Source organism: Balaenoptera ricei, chromosome 4, assembly GCF_028023285.1.
Source record: "Balaenoptera ricei isolate mBalRic1 chromosome 4, mBalRic1.hap2, whole genome shotgun sequence".
Classification (NCBI taxonomy): Eukaryota; Metazoa; Chordata; class Mammalia; order Artiodactyla; family Balaenopteridae; genus Balaenoptera; species Balaenoptera ricei.
In genome coordinates this window covers 135,844,599-135,865,240 of record NC_082642.1, presented here as the reverse complement: position 1 = coordinate 135,865,240, position 20,642 = coordinate 135,844,599, and the positions used below count along the sequence as shown (strand labels likewise).

General features: G+C 36.4%; 1 protein-coding gene across 1 annotated transcript in view; it reads right to left on the bottom strand.

The window, feature by feature from the left end:
- CHODL (chondrolectin) overlaps positions 1-3,640 on the bottom strand; it is a 186,074-nt gene extending 182,434 nt beyond the window's left edge. Inside the window, exon 1 of the mRNA XM_059921390.1 lies at positions 3,590-3,640. The gene's annotated coding sequence lies outside the window, so the exon portion shown is untranslated. The remainder of the gene's footprint in view (positions 1-3,589) is intronic.
- Between the last annotated feature and the right edge of the window lie 17,002 nt (positions 3,641-20,642).

The following is a 20,642-nucleotide window of genomic DNA, read 5'->3' as shown; positions in this document are numbered from 1 at the left end:
ACCAGACCCGGAAATTTTCCAGTTATACAAATCAAACACGAAATTTGTAGGTTTCTCATCCATTTTGGTCCAAGGATCCCATGATTAGTTTGGCAATACCAAAGATCCCAGCTGGACTAATCATTGTTATCATCAGGCAGGCCTTGCAGACTATGACAATAACTGTGCCCTCCTTTGATCCTAGAAGTTAGATATGGCTAGTTGGAAACTGCTACCTTGGATCCTGTTACCTCCACTGAAGTCAGAGAATCCACTTCAGTGGCAATGTTTCCATTATTTCTGGCTTAGAGAGAACAGTTACGAAAGTGATTTTCAAGAACACTTGTAGTCACCGAAAGCCTCAGTGAAAGAAATATATTCTGGGCCTTCTTAGGGGACATAATCTGGGGGTAGACGGACAGGTTACCATCCTTCAATATTCCCATCTTCATAAGTCAGTAAACTCCCTTTTCTATATTAATTCTCACATTAGAATCACCTGAATATTTTTTAAGTATCAATAGCTGGATCCTACCCCTGGACATTCAATGCGATTGACCTGGGTTGGCTTGAGCATTGGTATTTTCCAAACATTCCAGGGGATTCCAGTGTAGAGCCAGAATCAAGAACCACTGCCACTATATCCCTATGGGTCTATGGCCTGCAAACACTCTTGACAGTAAGTTCCATAATGATCAGGATTCTTAATTCAAGCAATAGAATCCAACTCTGATTTAAGCAATGATATATAGTGAAATGATATTCAAGTAAGTCACAGAATTACAGGGAACACTGGAGAACATGGCTTGGAAAAGGCACAAATAATAAGGCAGGCATCAGTCAGGATTAAGGTAAAATCCTACAACAAAACCAGTCTGGTGTGTACATCACAGCTTGCTCTGTGACAGCTGGCCATGAGAGCTGGAGGCTGCTGCTGTCCTACTCTCTGCTGCCCCGATTCTTTATATCACTGGTTCATGATTCCTCACATGGAACAACTATGACTAGTTAAGCCTATGACATGGCTATACCCCTTGTTGCCCAGAAGGCTGGGAGAGGGAATATCTGCCCTTTTCAACTTCTTATTGGAAGGTGCTCTCTGAATCTCACCAAAATTCAAGGTAAATAACTCCAAAAATATCAAAACAAGGTTCAGCTGCTAGGCAGCCAAAAAATGATAGGCACTTTCCATATCCTGTTATAACATCATACTGAAACATATCAATTACACAGCACCATTAGGGAAGGAAAAACCCTGTGAGTTGGAAATCTGGAAACTTATACTTTACATGTGATGCACATGTTAACTAGCAAAGTTAAAAATCTTTCTAAAATAGATTATACATTCTCTCATACTTACAGGTGACACAAAACAAAATTTAAACTTGTGTTCCTGAAATCATTAGGAACAGCAATTGGTAACTTGGGGTATAAAACAATAGTTACTGAGGTCCTGATAGCCTTCTATTATACCGTTAAAAAGTCCCAGAATGCTAGAGTTGTAGTGCCCTGTTTTTTATCCTTTTTCTTCCCCTTGGCTTCCAGGTTCTTCAATTGTGTTTTTTTTTTTTTTTTGTAGTCCAACTTTCTTTTAATTTTTTCTTTCTAATCTGCTGTAGGCTGGAAAAACAAGTAACTCTGAGAATTGGAGAGTTTAAATTGGTAAGCTAAAGACTGTTCGTGATCTGAGCCTCGGGTATTTCTGTGATTAAAGTACATAAATTCACTTCTACTATTTGGAATGCTCAGGAGGCAGCTATGTTTACTTCAGTGGTTTCTGGGTATCCTAATGACATTGGGAAATATAATCTCCAGATGCATGAAGAAGAAAAGAGAAGGAACTTTTCTTTGGTAAGATTCTACGAGAGCCACTTCAAAGACATAATCTCATTGAGGGTAAGTTTTACGGAAGGGGAAAGCTGAAGCTGGAAGGCACCATGATAGATTAAGAGGTAGAGTCTATTCCCCTTCCTCTTGAATTTTGATTGGACTTTGTGTCTCCCCTGATGAAAAGAAAGTGACAGAAGTTCTGGAACTTCTAAGGCTAAGTCACAAGAAGGCTTGCAGTTCCTGCCTAGGTCCATTGGGATGTTCACTCTGGGAAAAGCTAGCTTCCATGCAAGGAGTGCAACTCCCCTGAGACTGACATGGTGAAGATGTCAGGCACTGGCATGCTCTTCCACAGCCCTAGCTGAGCCCAGCCTTCCAGCCATCTCCAATATGGTGCCAGATACGCACAAGAAGCCATCGTGGCCTCCCCATAGCAGCCCATCCACCACCCAAATACCACTGAGAGACAGCCAGTGCCATCTGGAGCTAAGGAATCACCAGCTGTGCCCACTCAAATTCCTGACCCACAAAATCATGAGATATAACAAAATTGTTGTTTTAAGCCGCTTGGTTTCTCGATAGTTTTTACACAGCAATAGATAACCAGAAAAGACATTAAATAAATTGATTGGTTCCTTTAGCTAACATGTATTCAAATCAGGAGTCAAACTCAGATTGTCTTAACATCCCCTAATTTCATAGTGCCTCCAATGAGAGACTAGGATATTTATACTTTGAAACTATTTTTTAAATAGACAAAATGTCAAAGTCTTTTTGTTCTTTTAATATCTGAATTTTGTATAAAAGCTTATAGCTTAAGAAAGTCACACTTTCTCATATCTTTCATTCTTACAACCATACATTGAAATAAATCTTATTATTTCTATTTTATAAAAGAAAAGGCTACAAACAATGAAACTGTGTCTCCAATCTGGGTTCTCTGACTGCAAAAGGGACACTCTTACCATTAAATTAAAATACTTTTTAATCTATTCCATACTTAGTCTTTTATAATGAAATTTTTAAAGACAAAATAATCTATCTTCAGCTTGGATTCCAGTGGAGGGCTTAGTGTTATTGCTACCTTCATGCCAAAATAAAACTTTAGGATGAGAAAGCAGAAATTTATGCCAAGGAAATTAATATTGTTACTTTCAGTTCTAATTCTTACTTTAAGTTTTATAGTATCCCATTTACTATAGTTGTCCCTTCCTGCACTAAATAGCTCTATCTTGCTACTCAGCCGAGAAATCCAGAAAGTGTTTCTATCAGCAAAATGTTCATTAGCCCCCTTAAATGCTAAAGTGATGCAGCTGATGGCAGTGGGCATTGATATTAAGTTCCATCCTTTCCATTTAAAATATTATATTCCTCTTCCCGATCATTCTTTTAGACCCTAGCTGATGTCTCATGTTCATTTTTATGACCAGTCCTACTTGCCTGAAAACTATGACATCAATAAACAAGTTAGACAATTTTAAAAAGCAATAGGTATTTCTTTAGAGCTTCACAATATATACCTTGCACTTTTTTTAGTGAGTTTTTCTAAACATCCATTTTTAAAGATATCATTAGTCAATTTAAAACCTTTTCAAAATTGAGCAAAAGAATACATTCTATATAAACTAGAATAAAAATAAGTTTCCATTTACACTTTTATTCATATAGATGATGGAACAGTAGATGTTGCCTACTTCCCCCTCAAGTCCCACCTCATAACACTGATGTAGCTAACATATACTCGGTTTCCTCGTACAGTTAAAATCCAGCCAAAACTTACATTCAGTGTGCAGTGAACTTACTGGAACTTACTGTGAAGAGCAGTTCTAGAAAATATTCAGGTAAAGGAACATCAGGCAGAATCCTGAAATGAAAAAAAAAAAAAAGTGTTGGGCATTACTTTAGGTGATTGACAAGGATAAAAACCAAGAAGTTGTAAAGAATAATCTCCCTAGAATGGGAAGGTCTCTTTGATTGAAGGAATGTTTTACCCTAAGAGTATAGACTAGGGAGATGAGAGCAGACATAAAATGCAAGTTACAAAGCAGCTATCCATCTCCTGTGATACTGAGCTTACACTCAAATATCTCTTTATCCTGGCAAGATCTGCCGAATTTTATAATATTCATCAGTATTAATTCTTGGACCTGAGTAATCAACACTCATCTTTAACTGGAAATTTTCTCTTTCAATTTTCCTTCTTTTTTATCCTTATTAAGTTTTAGACAACTTCATCTGCTTCAATTAGATATATACTTTTCAAAACCAATTTGGACCATGACCAAGCAAATATAGATTTCATTACGGAAACCAAAGGTGGATTTCTCTCATTTTTCAAAGACTGCTACACAGTAATTTCATTAATGCTCCTAACCTTGGATGGGAAACTTTCTTATATCCTCACAAACATAGACATCAGCAAAAAATTTGTGGCAAATGGAAATAGACAATGGTGTTGAAAAATGTAGCTATTGGCTTCACTTCTTATCTTCCTGTTTTTCAGTATTGACATATTTTCTATTGTTAGGATGACGTATTTCAAATGCAGGTCAGGCATCCCTTTTAACCACAAAAATATTCAAATATCTACCTTCCAGCTTTTTGGGTATTAACAGGAAATCCCTACATTTAGTACTGAAAAAATTCCTAATATTGACTATAGGATAGGAATAAGAAAATAGAAAAAAAAAATGGATGGAGGGTGAAAATTAAGACACCATGGGGATTCTCATTAAGAAAAACAAAACAATTTTAAAACTAGAATAAAGACTGTATTGTTTTAAACCTACACAAAAAATGCATAGCCATCTCTAATCCAATATCCTCAATTTACTACTGAGTAAACAGAGGTCTTAAAACACTCATTAACTTGCCGGAAGTTACAAAATTGGAGTAAAAATCTTAAGACCACTACTTTTTTTTTTTTTAGGCATGTGAACTATTTTATTCCATTTATTATTTGTAATGGTATTATACATGAGTATTATTAGTCCCACTATATAGGTGAGTCTTAGAGGGGAGAGAGTACATGCCCATGGCAGCAGCTGTAAAGATGGCAACTCCTCATTCTTTTGTTTGTTTGTTTGTTTGTTTTTTAACATCTTCATTGGAGTATAATTGCTTTACAATGCTGTGTTAGTTTCTGCTTCATAACAAAGTGAATCAGTTATACATATACATATGTTCCCATATCTCTTCCCTCTTGCATCTCCCTCCCTCCCGCCCTCCCTATCCCACCCCTCTAGGTGGTCACAAAACACCGAGCTGATCTCCCTGTGCTATGTGGCTGCTTCCCACTAGCTATCTATTTTGCATTGGTTGGACCACTATTTCTATATAAGATCGAATTCCAAAGACAAAAGAGGTTTCTCAAATACAGTATATAGGTATTGTCATAGATTGTATGTACTGTATATTCAGCAAGATTAGACAAAATCTTAATAAAGTCCTGGTTGACTCTTTTCGGTTTTTTCCATTTTAGTTTTTTGTGTTTATCAAAGCAATATGTGCATGAGATTAAAACATTAAACAATTTATACCCCAGTCCTACTCATCCAACTCCATTCCTCCAAAGGCAGCATGTTCAAACTGCTTCTATTTGTAGTTCAAGTATCATTGTATCTCTAAATAATATATTTACACTAATATTTATTTATCAACACGAGGCATTGTATATGAAATTACTACTACACAAAGCAATGTTTTAGCTCTTATACAAACCATACTCCCACCACCCACTACCTTCCATTCCCTATATCAGCCTGCTGGTACAGTTATATTTCTACTTTCAGTTCCTCTATTATATTTATGTTTCTCTTGTTTACTCTACAAACTGCATGTAGTCTGTCCCAGCTCCATCCTTATGAAGATATTATCACTCCTGTTCATCCCCTCACTCCTGTTTGCCTTCCACCTTCAATTTATGTTATCTATACTCTAACTTTTGAAAGTTTTAAGGGTGATAATGTGTCCTTCCACCATTTTGTCAATATGTTGGATATGAAAAAACAGCATTCACATTATTCAAACTACATAAAAAATTTTCACTTAAGTTTACATAGAATGTGATTACTGTCCTCTCTTACATCACTAATTTTTTTTTTTGTTTTTACTTTTCTTGGAATCTCTAATTGTCTCTATTGTTTTCTTTTATTCTCTGCCTTTGACATGTCCTTAGGTGTATCCATGGTCTAGCATACTACTGAAGCCGTGCAATGCATGTTTCCATTTGGCTACCTTCTGGAGTTCTTCACTCTCCTGTCTGAATCAAGTAAAACCTTCTCTAGTTCTGCTTCACTGAAATCATCTGGGGATCTCCTGTCATTGCTCTTCAGAATTGGATCTAAATTAAAGTCCTAGATCATATGCATTCTTTCTTAGTTTACTCTCTCACTTTATTTAAGCACATCCCTGAGTACCTATCAAAGAAATGATACAGAGAATTAAGTTTCTGAATCACATGAAATATATGTATATCTATTTAACAGTTTGGTGAGTACAGATGTTTTTAGTTGAAAATATTTTCCCATTAGAACTTAGCAATTATTGCCTTCTTATCTTCCAACAGCCAACATTAATGGTAAGAGCTCTGATTTCAACTGATTTTGACCTCTTATTGGGTGACTTTTTGAAGGATTTAGGATTATCTCTTTATCCTTCTTTTTAAAAATTTCACAGTGATATATCCAGAGTTAGTTCTTTTCATTTTTTCGTTATGTTTGGCATTAGCAGGCCTTAAAAAAAATAGAAACACATGTCCCTTCTTAGTCTCATGAATTACAATATAATATATATTGTCTTTAATATATTATAACCTACCTTGATTTTCTCTGGTTTTTGAAACTCTTGAATTGATATTCTATATCTTTCATCTTCCTTCTCATGTTTTCTATCCTCCTTTTTTATTCTCTCTGTGACATACTTTCTCCACTTAAAGCTTTTTTATGTGTATATTTGCACACAGTTCTTATGTTAGGGATGTAATATCCTTTCAATTGTTTTGAAGTTCTTTTTATTTTTAAATAAAGTTTATATTTTAAAACAGTTTAAGAATTACAGAAGAATTGCAAAAACAATTCAGAGAATTCCCATAAACTACATACATAGTTTCCCCATTACTAACGTCTTACATTAGTAGCTCATTACCTTTAATATAATTATTGACATGGCTGGATTTAGATCTACCATTTCAAATTTGATTTCTGTTTTTCTCTCTGTTTTCTATTCTTGTTTTCTTTTGGATTATTTTAATTTTAGAATTCTTAATTTCTCTATTGGCTTTTTAGCTACACTTCTTTTTTATTAATTTTTATTGGAGTATAGTTGCCTTACAATGTCGTGTTAGTTTCTGCTGAGCAGCAAAGTGAATCAGCTATGCATATACATATATCCCCTCTTTTTTGGATTTCCTCCCCATTTAGGTCACCACAGAGCATTGAGTAGAGTTCCCTGTGCTATACAGTAGGTTCTCATTAGTTATCTATTTTATACATAGTAGTGTATATATGCCAATCCCAATCTTCCAGTTCATCCCACCCTACCTCCCTCCCTTGGTATCCATACGTTTGTTCTCTACAACTGCATCTCTATTTCTGTTTTGCAAATAAGTTCATCTGTACCATTTTTCTAGATTCCACATATAAGTGATATTATATGATATTTGTTTTTCTCTTTCTGACTTACTTCACTCTGTATGACAGTCTCTAGGTCCATCCACGTCTCTGCAAATGGCACAATTTCATTCCTTTTTATGGCTGGGTAATATTCCATTGTATATATATACCACATCTTCTTTATCCATTCCTCTGCTGATGGACATTTAGGTTGCTTCCATGTCCTGGCTACTGTAAATAGTGCTGCAATGAACATGTATCTTTCATTGCATGTATCTTTTTGAATTATGGTTTTCTCCAGGTATATGCCCAGGAATGGGATTGCTGGGTCATATGGTAGCTCAATATCAAAAAAAAAAAACAAACAACCCAATCAAAAAATGGGCAGAAGACCTAAATAGACATTTCAACAAAGAAGACATACAGATGGCCAACAAACACATGAAAAGATGCTCAACATCACTAATTATTAGAGAAATGCAAATCAAAACTACAATGAGGTATCACCTCACACCAGTCAGAATAGTCATCATCAAAAAATCCACAAACAAAAAATGCTGCAGAGAGTGTAAAGAAAAGGGAACCCTCCTACATTCTTGGTAGGAATGTAAATTGGTACAGCCACTATGGAGAACAGTATGGAGGTTCCTTAAAACACTAAAAATAGAACTACCATATGATCCACCAATCCCACTCCTGGGCATATACCCTGTTTTGAAGTTCTTAACTACACTCTTTTTTTAAAGTTATCTTCTATTGCCTGAAATATCTTTATTTCCCCTTGTGATAATGCTTGAGTTGATCATCAACATACAACCAATGTCTCCTAGGAAGAAAAAGTTATATTATCTGCCCTAGTTATTACCACTCAGCTTATTCCATTTCTGTAGAAAAGAAGTCGCTGTTAGTTTCTGCTTTTGTTTTGTCCTTGTTTCATGTTTTTGTCTTTTTTTTCCCCTTTTTTTTGCCAGGATAAAACATCAAGCTTCTAGCCATTCTGTGCTCCAGTGTAAGTGAAGTAAACTATCACATTTATAGGCATACAGGAGTTATAATTAGTCTGTTTACACTGATAGTGTCATTATCTAATGTTTAAGTGTCTGTTCTGATTGGTCACCATCTTTTTTGTATCAGTAGTTAAGTATTTCATTATGACTGACTTAGGACCCATGCCATTCATTTGTATTGCAGTCTCTTAGTCTGCAACCCTCTTTCACTGTACAACTTTCCTAAATATTTACATTGTAAGCTTCCTATACTCTGGCTCATCAACATAAACTCATGTATCTGATTTCTATTTGTAATAAATGTGTTGAGATATCCTGATAGCCTTCCTCCTGTCCTCTTTATTGCTGTAAGCTTTAAAAGCTTCTTATATCTTTATCATAATTTTAATGGAATCTCAGAAAGAAAGGATATGTCCCACATGGGCTCAATCTATAGCCTCGATGTAGAAATTAAAAATTATTTAATAAACTAGAACAAATTGAACAAATTATAGTTTGATAGAGATGGGGCAAATTATAAAATAAAACATACTCATGTGTTCAATTATAAAATAAAACACGTTATAAAATTCTAATAGTGCTTTTATGTTTCAGATGCTGTGACAAACACAACTGATTAGAGAGAGAAGTTTATACATGACTAGCGTAATTTAAGGTAATATCAAATGTGAGAAAAATACTCTCCACTCACTTCCAAAAATATAAACAGAAGAGAAACTGAACTTCTAAGAAAGTTTTAAAGTTTATAAATTTAACAAGAATATTATGAATCTGATGAAACTAAAGGTATCTATATATTTAAAAGTGATAAAAGGAAATGGAAGATAAAACTAAGTAGCTAAGAGGATAGCAAGGAGAAGAAATTGCTAACAGTAAGAACAGAATGAACAAAATAATTGAAAAGGGGATACTGCTAACAGTAAGGACAGAATGAGCAAAATAATTGAAAAGGGAACATTAAATCATCCACCAGCTGGAGTATGGAATCCAGAAAGCGATGGTGAAAGACAAGGCTGATAAAGTAAGTTAGGGCTGTGTTGTGGAAGGCTGTGCTCCTCAAACTGGAGTTTGTGAGAAACCAGGGGAAATGTAGCAATTTGCCAGATGTTCACATACTCCCTGGAACATAGTCCTGGAGCATCCAGAGAAGCAATTTAATGGTAAGAATTTAAAACGTTATTGGAATACAATGACATTTTTAATCAATTTTAATACAAAATATGAAATATCAAAGACATTTTAGGTGCAAACCTGCATTCTCTTGAGAGTTTTTCTTCACTTTCTTTAGTAGTCAGAGGTATAATGATAGAAAAATTTAAGAATCATCACTGTAGTTTTATTTTAATGAGTAGACAATATGGATCCAAGGAGTGGTATGGTCAGAACGGTGCTTTAGTTCGTCTAATCTGGAAGCAGGATAAAAGATGGAGTGAAAATAGGGTAGGTATGAGGTTCCAGGACCCTTTAGGTGCTATAACTAGGCCAAGCTAGCAATAATAAAAGTTCAAGTAGAATAGTACATTATGGACGGGAACAAAAATGTAAAAACAAATTCATTATAGATAGTGACTATCAAACTTGGCATATGACTATACTTGGGGACTCAAGAAAAAAGTCTGGATAATCCATTAGATATTGTGGTGCCATTGTGGGATTACAGGAAGAGGTTTGTAACATTTGGTTTGGTTTGGAGCTGCATATGAATTTAATGTTACCGTGTCTTGTGTTTGTAAGATTTATAATATTCAGAGAAATAAGTGAACGGATCCTTGGGAAGATACTCTGTGTTAGCAGAAAGGAGTGGATATTTTTTGTAAGATGATTCCATCAGTGATTTCCCAATTAACCTCAGAATCAGCAACTTTAAATGTTGTAGGAAAAGTAGATGGACACCTATAGAAGTGAAAGCATGGTTCAGCAGCAGATGCTCAGGGTACAGTTTAAAGCGGGAAGGAGGGTGCAGTGGGGACAATTAGCTCTACCCTGGGCCTGTAGCAAGGAGACGGCTAGAAGCAGAGTAAGTACATCAGCGCTTTAGAGAACTGAAAGAAAACTGAACAAATCCGTGAGGTAAAATAACATATGAAATTAGAGTATTTACATATAAAGAGACACCAATAATGCTTCATTACAGTAATCCAGATATTTATATCACCTCCAATAGTTTATTATTTTCCTATACTTATTTCATCTTGGGTATCACTTGTACTAGGGAGAAATTTATATTTATTCAATACCTGATATGCCATTTGATTTCACTGAAAAAACACTTAGCTTGAAAAATGTCAGTGGGATTCAAAGGAAAAAATCTGAAATAAGAATCAGCAGATCCAGCTTGTTTCTAACCTTCTAATACCTAGCTGTGATTTTTGACAAAGTGGATGTTTGCATTCATTCATTCATTTACTAATTATTAACTGAGCACCTACTCCCTACATTCCAAGCTCTGAGAATTTGTGATACATCAATGAAAGCAAATATTCCTGCTCTCATGGAAATTGTACTCTTGCAGGAGGATACAGAAACAAAAAGTGAACATAATGTATAAGTAAATTTAGTACGTTAGACCATGATAAGTTCTGTGGAAAAATTTAAAAGTAGAGCAAAGGAAATGGTGAGTGCCAGAGCTGGGGGAAGAAGTGTCAATGTTTAGAATGATCAGGATAGGTCTTATTTCAAATACAACATCTGAGCAGAAACTTGAAGAAGTTAGCCATGAGGATAACCAGGAAGGGTATGTGTGTGTGTGTGTGTGTGTGTGTGTGTGTGTGTGTGTATGTTCAGGGTCGGGGGAGGATGCTATTTTCATATTATCCACAGACCCTAGCTTAGCATCACAGAGATAATCAAATTCTGATATATATTTGTTTAGTATATATAAATACAGAATTATTTAATTAGTCTCCTATGTCTCAGTTTTCTTATCTACAAAATGAAGGAATTGAACCAGATCCAGAATTATCTAAGTCAGAATAGCAAGGGTTAAGTGGTGACAGTATTAAAGAGACTATGTATAAAGTCCCTGATACAGGAAGTACTTTGGTCCATTCATAAAACAGAGAAAAGGCCTGTTTTGCTGATACAGGAAGAACACGGAGCACTATTATGTAAGATAAGATTGGAATGGAAATGACGTCCTGGATCAGTGTTTTGCAACATTAGCTGGTGGTGAATTCAAATTATCAAGTCAACATTTAAATTCTTTAAGCAAATTGAATACATTGGATAAAAGATAAAATAATGCATGTAGTAAAGGTAAATTTTGTTTTCTGAAGTTTCTGCTTCACATATACATGTTAGTGTTTGTGTGAATTGGTCACCACATAAAGATTTCTTCTAGGGAACATAATCAAAAAAGTTTTACAAAGATCATGCGGGGCCTTAAAAATGATGTTAAATTTTAGAAAGCATAACACAAAAGAGATGTCCAGACCCATTCAGGGTAGCTAAAGAAAGCAGATCTTCATGTTGCAGGTAGCAGTATTTATACACACCATAAGAGAGAACTTCCTAACAGCTCCATCAATTCAACTACGTGATTGGCTTTCCATCACTGGAAGTTGAATGGTGATCTGTCAGAGATACTGTGGAAGGATTCTTGCCTACCTTTAGGACATGGACCTTAAAAAGCAAGGCTTTACTCCAGGGCATGGAGCATAAAATGATGCATGATGTCTTTCCTCATCAGGAAGTTTGTGATTAAATTTAAAGTCATGCATATAAAAAATAACAGTAAACAACCAACAGAAAATATAAAAAAGAGTGATAAAGATGGTAAAAATTCAAAGGTAGATAAAATCACTCTGAGTCAGGATGAACCAAGGAAAGCTTGGTAAGGAAAAGGGAGTTTTAGCTGAATCTTGAGGTGGAAGTGGTCGTGCATAGTTAGAAAAAATGAGTTCCCATCAGGAGGAGACAAATGTGCATTAGTTGGGATGAGCAACCTGTTTGGTGACTGTAGATAAACCCATCTGGCAAACTCTACTGAGGACAGGGACCTGACTGAGGCCTGGCAGGTTATAAACAGGGAAGTCAAAATTGGGTCAGATTTTGTTGGACTTTGTCTTGAAATATTGACCTGATGAAAGAGTTGGTTCAGGAAAATTTTCTGGACAGATATGTCCATTTACATTAGAGAGACTGTAAGAGAAAACTGAATATATATGTAAAGGTGTCCATCAAGGTGTAGTCAGGAAAGCAGAAAACATTCCAGGTATTTCAATCAAGAAGGAATCACATACAGTGGATTAGTTATTTATAAAATTCCTGCAAGGGCTTCAGGAGTGAAGCTGAAAAAAAAGGGTGGCATAAACTCTCCAGTTAACTTCTGACTTTTAGAGGGTCGAGCACTTCAGGAAACCTAAACCTATGATCTGAGCTGCTTATAGCACCCAGGAGAGTAATTCACAGGGGGAAAACCAGAGGCTACTGAAAACTTCCCATCTGTCAAACCCCACACAACAGCCTACTGCAGATAAAGGAGCAATAGTACGGCTTCGGCTTCATTTCTGCCTTCCAAGTCTCACACTAGTGTCTCTTAATGGTGAAGGTGAAAGCTGAACCTTGCTGGTAAACTATGCTGGTAAAGGATGTAGTCCCTAGGCTTCTAGGCCCATTGCCCAGAAGAGAGATTAGCAGGCTTGTTAAAAATACATACACACATACACTCAGCCCCTGGTCCCTGCAGATGCATCAACACTCCATTCTTTCTTTAAGGCTCCTCAAATCTCTCTTCTCTCACCCTATAATCAATAGTATTTTCAATCTAGACTTTGAATAGAAATTCTTTCTCTGACTCATCATGAACACTTCCATATTCTTTCTTGGGCAGGAGTAGATTAATTTTTCTCTGTATTCTTTTCTTTCCTTAGGCAATAAACATAGAAAACCCTAATAACAGAATGTGGAAGCAAAGGGGGAAGAAGGAAATTTCAGGGGAAATTTTCAATACTATTTCAAAAAGTTTATCCCACCACAAGCCAGGCATCTTCTCCTTTTCCTCCTCAAGAGCGTAAATCAATTAGTCAAGTGAAAATTTTTAAGAGGGGAAAACACAATACATTCATCTATTTTCATCTCATCTACTAAAGAGTAGATATAGCAATGTCTCAATATGTACATTATTATCTCATCCATATTCTTACTGTATCTTAAAAAGAAACTTACATAAAGGCTGCTTAATATTCCTCAGAACAGCAAACCCAAGCAAGTCACAACAGTCTGAGGAATTCTTAAAGAGCACTCCAACACTGAAATGATCACTGCTTAAAACCTGTGTTATTAAGCTTTGCTCATGTGGCAAGTGACTTGTGTCTAAGAAGTTATTTAGCAATTACTTCTCATTATTTTCATAGGCATGCGCACAGCCAGTTAAGATTTCTTTCCAGGGATGATCCCATAAAAGTTAACTGGCAAATGAGAGCTTTCTCATCACTCAATCATTCGGAAAGAACAGCTACTTTCTATATAATCAATTCCATCAGCAATTATGATAATCAATAGCTCAGCAATTCATTCAGCAGTAATCAGTTAGATTCATTTGTCTCAGGCACTGAAATAACCCAGTGTTTTTTTCAACATTTCAGTTCATACATTACTTTAATTCCACATCTAAATGATACAAAACTAAAATTTTGTCATAAGACAATAAAATGAGCTTCTATACCAAGCTAAATGTATGAAATTTATTTTTAACTCCTTGTTCTTTAAAAATAGAGGTTATTATTTTAATAAATTGCATCAAGATAAATTTAATCTACATATGATCTGCAAATGATACAGTATATGCTGTTACAAATTGAATAATCAAATAAAAATCACTACCAATAAACACATTATATATTGGGAGTGTCTGAATTTGGGAGGTAAACCAAGTAAAATATATCCTCAGGTAAAGTCATTTTTTTATCCTTAGACTTTTTTTCTACCTAAAAAAAATACAGACTTAGAAAAGAATGAGTTGAAATCTCAATGTGAATATTATACTTTTTAATTTAGGTAAATAATGCTGCTTGAATAATTAGAACTCATGTGGTAAAAAGATAAAGCAAACAGAGAAAAAAAATTTTATGGTTTAAGGTGAATAATTTAAAGGAGAAAAAAATCACAGAATCTTACTGAAAATTTAAATCAATTTAATATAATCATTGAAAGTACAAAAAGGCTTCATGCCATGCCATATATTACTGATGCAAAAGATGGATGATGATTAAAGATAATCATTCAAGAAGACTACAATTGATGCATTTATTAAGGAAAAACTACAATCTGAAACCAATTCAAAACGCAACAAACTTACCTGCTCCTGAATTTTTTGTTCACATTATGGATGTCATTTTTTAAACTGGCTGCTTGGCATTGCACTCAGATTTTCACCTTAATTTTACTTTAAAAACCTTTATGCTGGTACTAACCTTGTATTCCAGATCAACGTCACTAATGTTTTGTCTATTTAAAAAAATCTTGTTCCAATGGTGTGGTATTTATAATAGATACTTCATTATCAACAGAGACTAAAGTCACAGTAAATGAGATGTGTCACAAAGCTGCCTTGAAATGGTTTGTAATAGTTCCCATCCCCAGAGTAATTCCTTATCTAGTATTATTGTTACTGAAGAGGTTATGCACTGATAAGAAGTCTTCCAAAGCCTTAGCCTTTATACATCAACATATAAAAGTTATTAATAAATGAGATATCAAAATACATGGAGATATTAACAAACGTTAAACGCCATTATAATGAACTCCAATATAACACAGTTTGAAATTAAGAGACCAATGAATGTAAAAATAAAACTTTTGTATAGGTGTATTTGGTGTAAGAGATTCTCCACCCTCAGGGAGGCGGCAGGCTGTGACTCTTTTGACATGAAGCAGTTGGACTTCCATTTGCAAAGCTACATTCATGCAATTGTCTGGACAGTCAGTAAAGACTGTGTTACCCTACACATGGATTTTTATTCCTTCCTGATTTTTTTACCTTAGGTAAACATTTCTTTGTCTCTTAAGAAAATATCTGCAGAATTGTTACTAGGCATACACCAAATTGGGACCATCCTTTATAGTTTTCAATTTATTCTCACTGAAAAAACTTCCAACTGTCAAATTCCACATTATTCAAATTTCCACATTCAGCAGAACTTCCAATACTCTTCCAATTCATTTTTGCTAGAGCTTTTCTCCTCAATCCCTACCTTAAATCTGAAGCCCTTGCTTTAGATAATGTCAAACCTTTTAAAATAAAAAGAGTTGGGGGTGGGAGGAGTTTCGTCCATGTAATTGCCATTCCTGTCCTAAAAGATATTTCTTACCATAATGTCAAATGATGAACTGTATGTCATTTAATGTTTGTCACTAAGCACATTGTGACAGAAATTACATTGAAGCTATAAGCAGAGATTCTAACTAATCAGAGGTCTTTAAAGTTGCTTTTCAATCAGCATTATATCTTTTTGTTTTTTTGCTAATTTACTATTAATGTTTTGAGAAACTTTAAGGTCTGCTAACAGCTGAATACTCAGCATATAGTTCTGTAATTCACTTAAACTATTTTAAAAATAGATTTGGGTAAACAGGTTACTATACCCTTCTATGAAAGAACTGAAAGAACCTTGTTTATAAAACCCATAACAAAGTTTTTACCACCTGTTGACCAGCAGAGTAAAAACATTAATTGAGACAAAAGTAAGCTTTACATTTGAAGAGGGTTGTGACATATATTATACACACTGGTGAAAATAAAACTTATTTTGGATTTTAAACATTATATAAATACAAGCATGTGTGATTTACTACTAAATTAACTAACAATGTATATTCCAAAGATAAGATCCCTTTTCACTTTTAACTTGGCAAGAAATCCATCCACAAGTCAGAGTCTAGGGAACAGAGAAGCGTCACTAAGTGCCATTGATACACAGAATTACTAAAGAGCTTTCAGCCAGAAATGAAATAGATAAATTTTTAGAAAGATCAGTCAGGCAACCACATAGAGGATAAAACTGAAGGAGTGAGCATAGAAGCAGCAAGACAGATTAAGGAGCTGTAGTGAAGGACCTTCAAGATAGCGGAGGAGTAAGACGTGGAGATTACCTTCCTCCCCACAAATACATCAAAAATACATCTACATGTGGAACCACTCCTATAGAACACCTACTGAACGCTGGACGAAGACCTCAGACTTCCCAAAAGGCAAGAAAATCCCCACATACCTGGGTAGGGAAAAAGAAAAAAGAAAAAACAGAGACAAAAGAATAGGGACGGGACCTGCACCAGTGGGAGGGAGCTGTGAAGGAGGAAAGGTTTCCACACACTAGGAAGCCCCTTCGCGGGTGGAGACTGCGGGTGGCAGAGGGGGGAAGCTTCGGAGCCACGGAGGAGAGCGCAGCCACAGGGGTGCGGAGGGCAAAGCAGAGAGATTCCCGCACGGAGGCTCGGCGCCGAGCAGCACTCACCAGCCCGAGAGGCTTGTCTGCTCACCCGCCAGGGCGGGCGGGGGCTGGGAGCTGAGGCTCGGGCTTCGGTCGGATCGCAGGGAGAGGACTGGGGTTGGCGGCGTGAACACAGCCTGAAGGGGTTAGTGCGCCACAGCTGGCCGGGAAGGAGTCCAGGAAAAAGTCTGGAACTGCCTAAGAGGCAAGAGACTATTGTTTCGGGGTGCGCGAGGAAAGGAGATTCAGAGCACCACCTAAACGAACTTCAGAGATGGGCACGAGCCGCGGCTATCAGCGCGGACCCCAGAGACGGGCATGAAATGCTAATGCTGCTGCTGCAGCCACCAAGAATCCTATGTGCAAGCAAAGGTCACTATCCACAACTCTGCTCCTGGGAGCCTGTGCAGCCCGCCACTACCAGGCTCCCGTGATCCAGGGACAACTTCCCCGGGAGAACGCACGGCGCGCCTCAGGCTGCTGCAACATCACGTCGGCCTCTGCCACGCAGGCTCGCCCTGCATCCATACCCCTCCCTCCCCCTGGCCTGAGTGAGCCAGAGCCCCCTAATCAGCTGCTCCTTTAAACCCTCCTGTCTGGGCGAAGAACAGACGCCCTAATGAGACCTACACGCAGAGGCGGGGCCAAATCCAAAGCTGAACCCCAGGAGCTGTGCGAACAAAGAAGAGAAAGGGAAATCTCTTCCAGCAGCCTCAGGAGCCGCGGATTAAATCTCCACAATCAACTTGATGTACCCTGCATGTGTGGAATACCTGAATATACAATGAATCATCGCAAAATTGAGGCGGTGGACTTTGGGAGCAACTGTAGACTTGGGGTTTGCTGTATGTGACTGACTAGTTCCTGATTTTTATGTTTATCTTAGTTTTTAGCTCTTGCTGTCATTGGTGGATTTGTTCATTGGTTTGGTTGCTCTCTTCTCTTTTTTTTTTTATTACCTTTTTAATTTTAATAATATTTTTTTATTTTTTACTTTACTAACTTTATTTATTTATTTATTTATTTATTTTATTTTTCTTTCTCTCTTTTTTTTCTCTCTTTCCTTCTGAGCCATGTGGCTGACAGTATCTTGGTGCTCTGGCCGGCTGTCAGGAATGAGCCTCTGAGGTGGGACAGCCGAGTTCATTGGACCACCAGAGGCCTCCCAGCCCCACATAATATCAATCAGCAAGAGCTCTCCCAGAGATCTCCATCTCAACGTTAAGACCCAGTTCTACTCAACGACCAGCAAGCTCCAGTGCTGGATAGCCCATGCCAAACAACTAGCAAGACAGGAACACAACCCCACCTATTAGCAGAGAGGCTGCCTAAAATCATACTAAGTTCACAGACACCCCAAAACACACCACCGGACACGGTCCTGCCGAACAGAAAGGCAAGATCCAGCCTCATGCACCAGAACACAGGCAATAGTCCCCTCCACCAGGAAGCCTACACAACCCACTGAACCAACCTTACCCACTGGGGGCAGACACCAAAAACAACAGGAGCTACGAACCTGCAGCCTATGAAAAGGAGACCCCGAACACAGTAAGTTAAGCAAAATGAGAAGACAGAGAAAAACACAACAGATGAAGGAGCAAAGTAAAAACCCACCAGACCAAACAAATGAAGAGGAAATAGGCAGTCTAGCTGAAAAAGAATTCATAGTAATGATAGTAAAGATGATCCAAAATGTTGGAAATATAATGGAGAAAACACAAGAAACATTTAACAAGGACCTAGAAGAACTAAAGAGCAAACAAACAATGATGAACAACACAATAAATAAATTAAAAATTCTCTAGAAGGAATCAATAGCAGAATAACTGAGGCAGAAGAACAGATAAGTGACCTGGAACATAAAATAGTGGAAATAACTACCACAGAGCAGAATAAAGAAAAAAGAATGAAAAGAATTGAGGACAGTCTCAGTGACCACTGGGACAATAGTAAACACACCAACATTCAAATTATAGGGGTCCCAGAAGAAGAAGAGAAAAAGAAAGGGACTGAGAAAATATTTGAAGACATTATAGTTGAAAACTTCCCTAATATGGGAAAGGAAATAGTCAATCAAGTCCAGGAAGTGCAGAGTCCCATACAGGATAAATCCAAGGAGAAAAATGCCAAGACACATATTAATCAAACTATCAAAAATTAAATACAAAGAAAAAATTTAAAAGCAGCAAGGGAAAAGCAACAAATAACATACAAAAGAATCCCCATAAGGTTAGCAGCTGATCTCTCAGCAGAAACTCTACAAGCCAGAAGGGAGCGGCAGGATATATTTAAATTGATGAAATGGAGAAACCTACAGCCAAGATTACTCTACTCAGCAAGGATCTCATTCAGATTCGACAGAAAAATTAAAATCTTTACAGACAAACAAAAGCTAAGAGAATTCAGCACCACCAAACCAGCTTTACAACAAAAGCTAAAGCAACTTTTCTAGGTAGGAAACATAAGAGAAGGAAAAGACCTACAGTAACAAACCCAAAACAATTAAGAAAATGGTAATAGGAACATACGTATCTATAATTACCTTAAATGTAAATGTAAATGGATTAAAAGCTCCAACCAAAAGACATAGACTGGCTTAATGGATACAAAAACAAAACGTGTATATATGCTGTCTACAAGAGACCCACTTCAGACCTAGGGACACATACAGACTGAAAGTGAGGGGATGGAAAAAGATATTCCATGCAAATGGAAATCAAAAAAAGTTGGAGTAGCAATTCTCATATCAGACAAAATAGACTTTAAAATAAAGACTATTAAAAGAGACAAAGAAGGACACTACATAATGATCAAGGGATCAATCCAAGAAGAAGATATAACAATTGTAAATATTCATGCACCCAACATAGGAGCACCTCAATACGTAAGGCAAATGTTAACAGCCATAAAAGGGGAAATCATAGTAGGGGACTTTAACACCCCACTTTCGCCAATGCACAGATCATCCAAAATGAAAATAAATAAGGAAACACAAGCTTTAAATGATACATTAAACAAGATGGACTTAATTGATATTTATAGGAAAGTCCATCCAAAAACAACAGAATACAATTTCTTCTCAAGTGCTCATGGAACATTCTCAAGGATAGATCATATCTTGGGTCAAAAATCAAGCCTTCATAAATTTAAGAAAATTGAAATCTTGATATCAAGTATCTTTTCTGACGACAACACTATGAGACTAGATATCAATTACAGGAAAAAAATCTGTAAAAAATACAAACACATGGAGGCTAAACAATACACTACTAAATAAACAAGAGATCACTGCAGAAATCAAAGAGGAAATCAAAAAACCTAGAAACAAGTGACAATGAAAACAGGATGACCCAAAACCTATGGGATGTAGCAAAAGCAGTTATAAGAAGGAAGTTTATAGCAATACAATTCTACCTCAAGAAACAAGAAAAATCTCAAATAAACAACCTAACCTTACACCTAAAGCAACTAGAGAAAGAAGAACAAAAAAAAAAAAACCCTAAAGTTAGCAGAAGGAGAGAAATCATAAAGATCAGATCAGAAATCAATGAAAAAGAAATGAAGGAAACTATAGAAAAGATCAATAAAACTAAAAGCTGGTTCTTTGAGAAGATAAACAAAATTCATAAACCATTAGCCAGACTCAGTAAGAAAAAAAGGGAGAAGACTCAAATCAACAGAGTTAGAAATGAAAAAGGAGAAGTAACAACTGATACTACAGAAATACAAAGGATCATGAGAGATTACTACAAGCAACTATATGCCAATAAAATGGACAACCG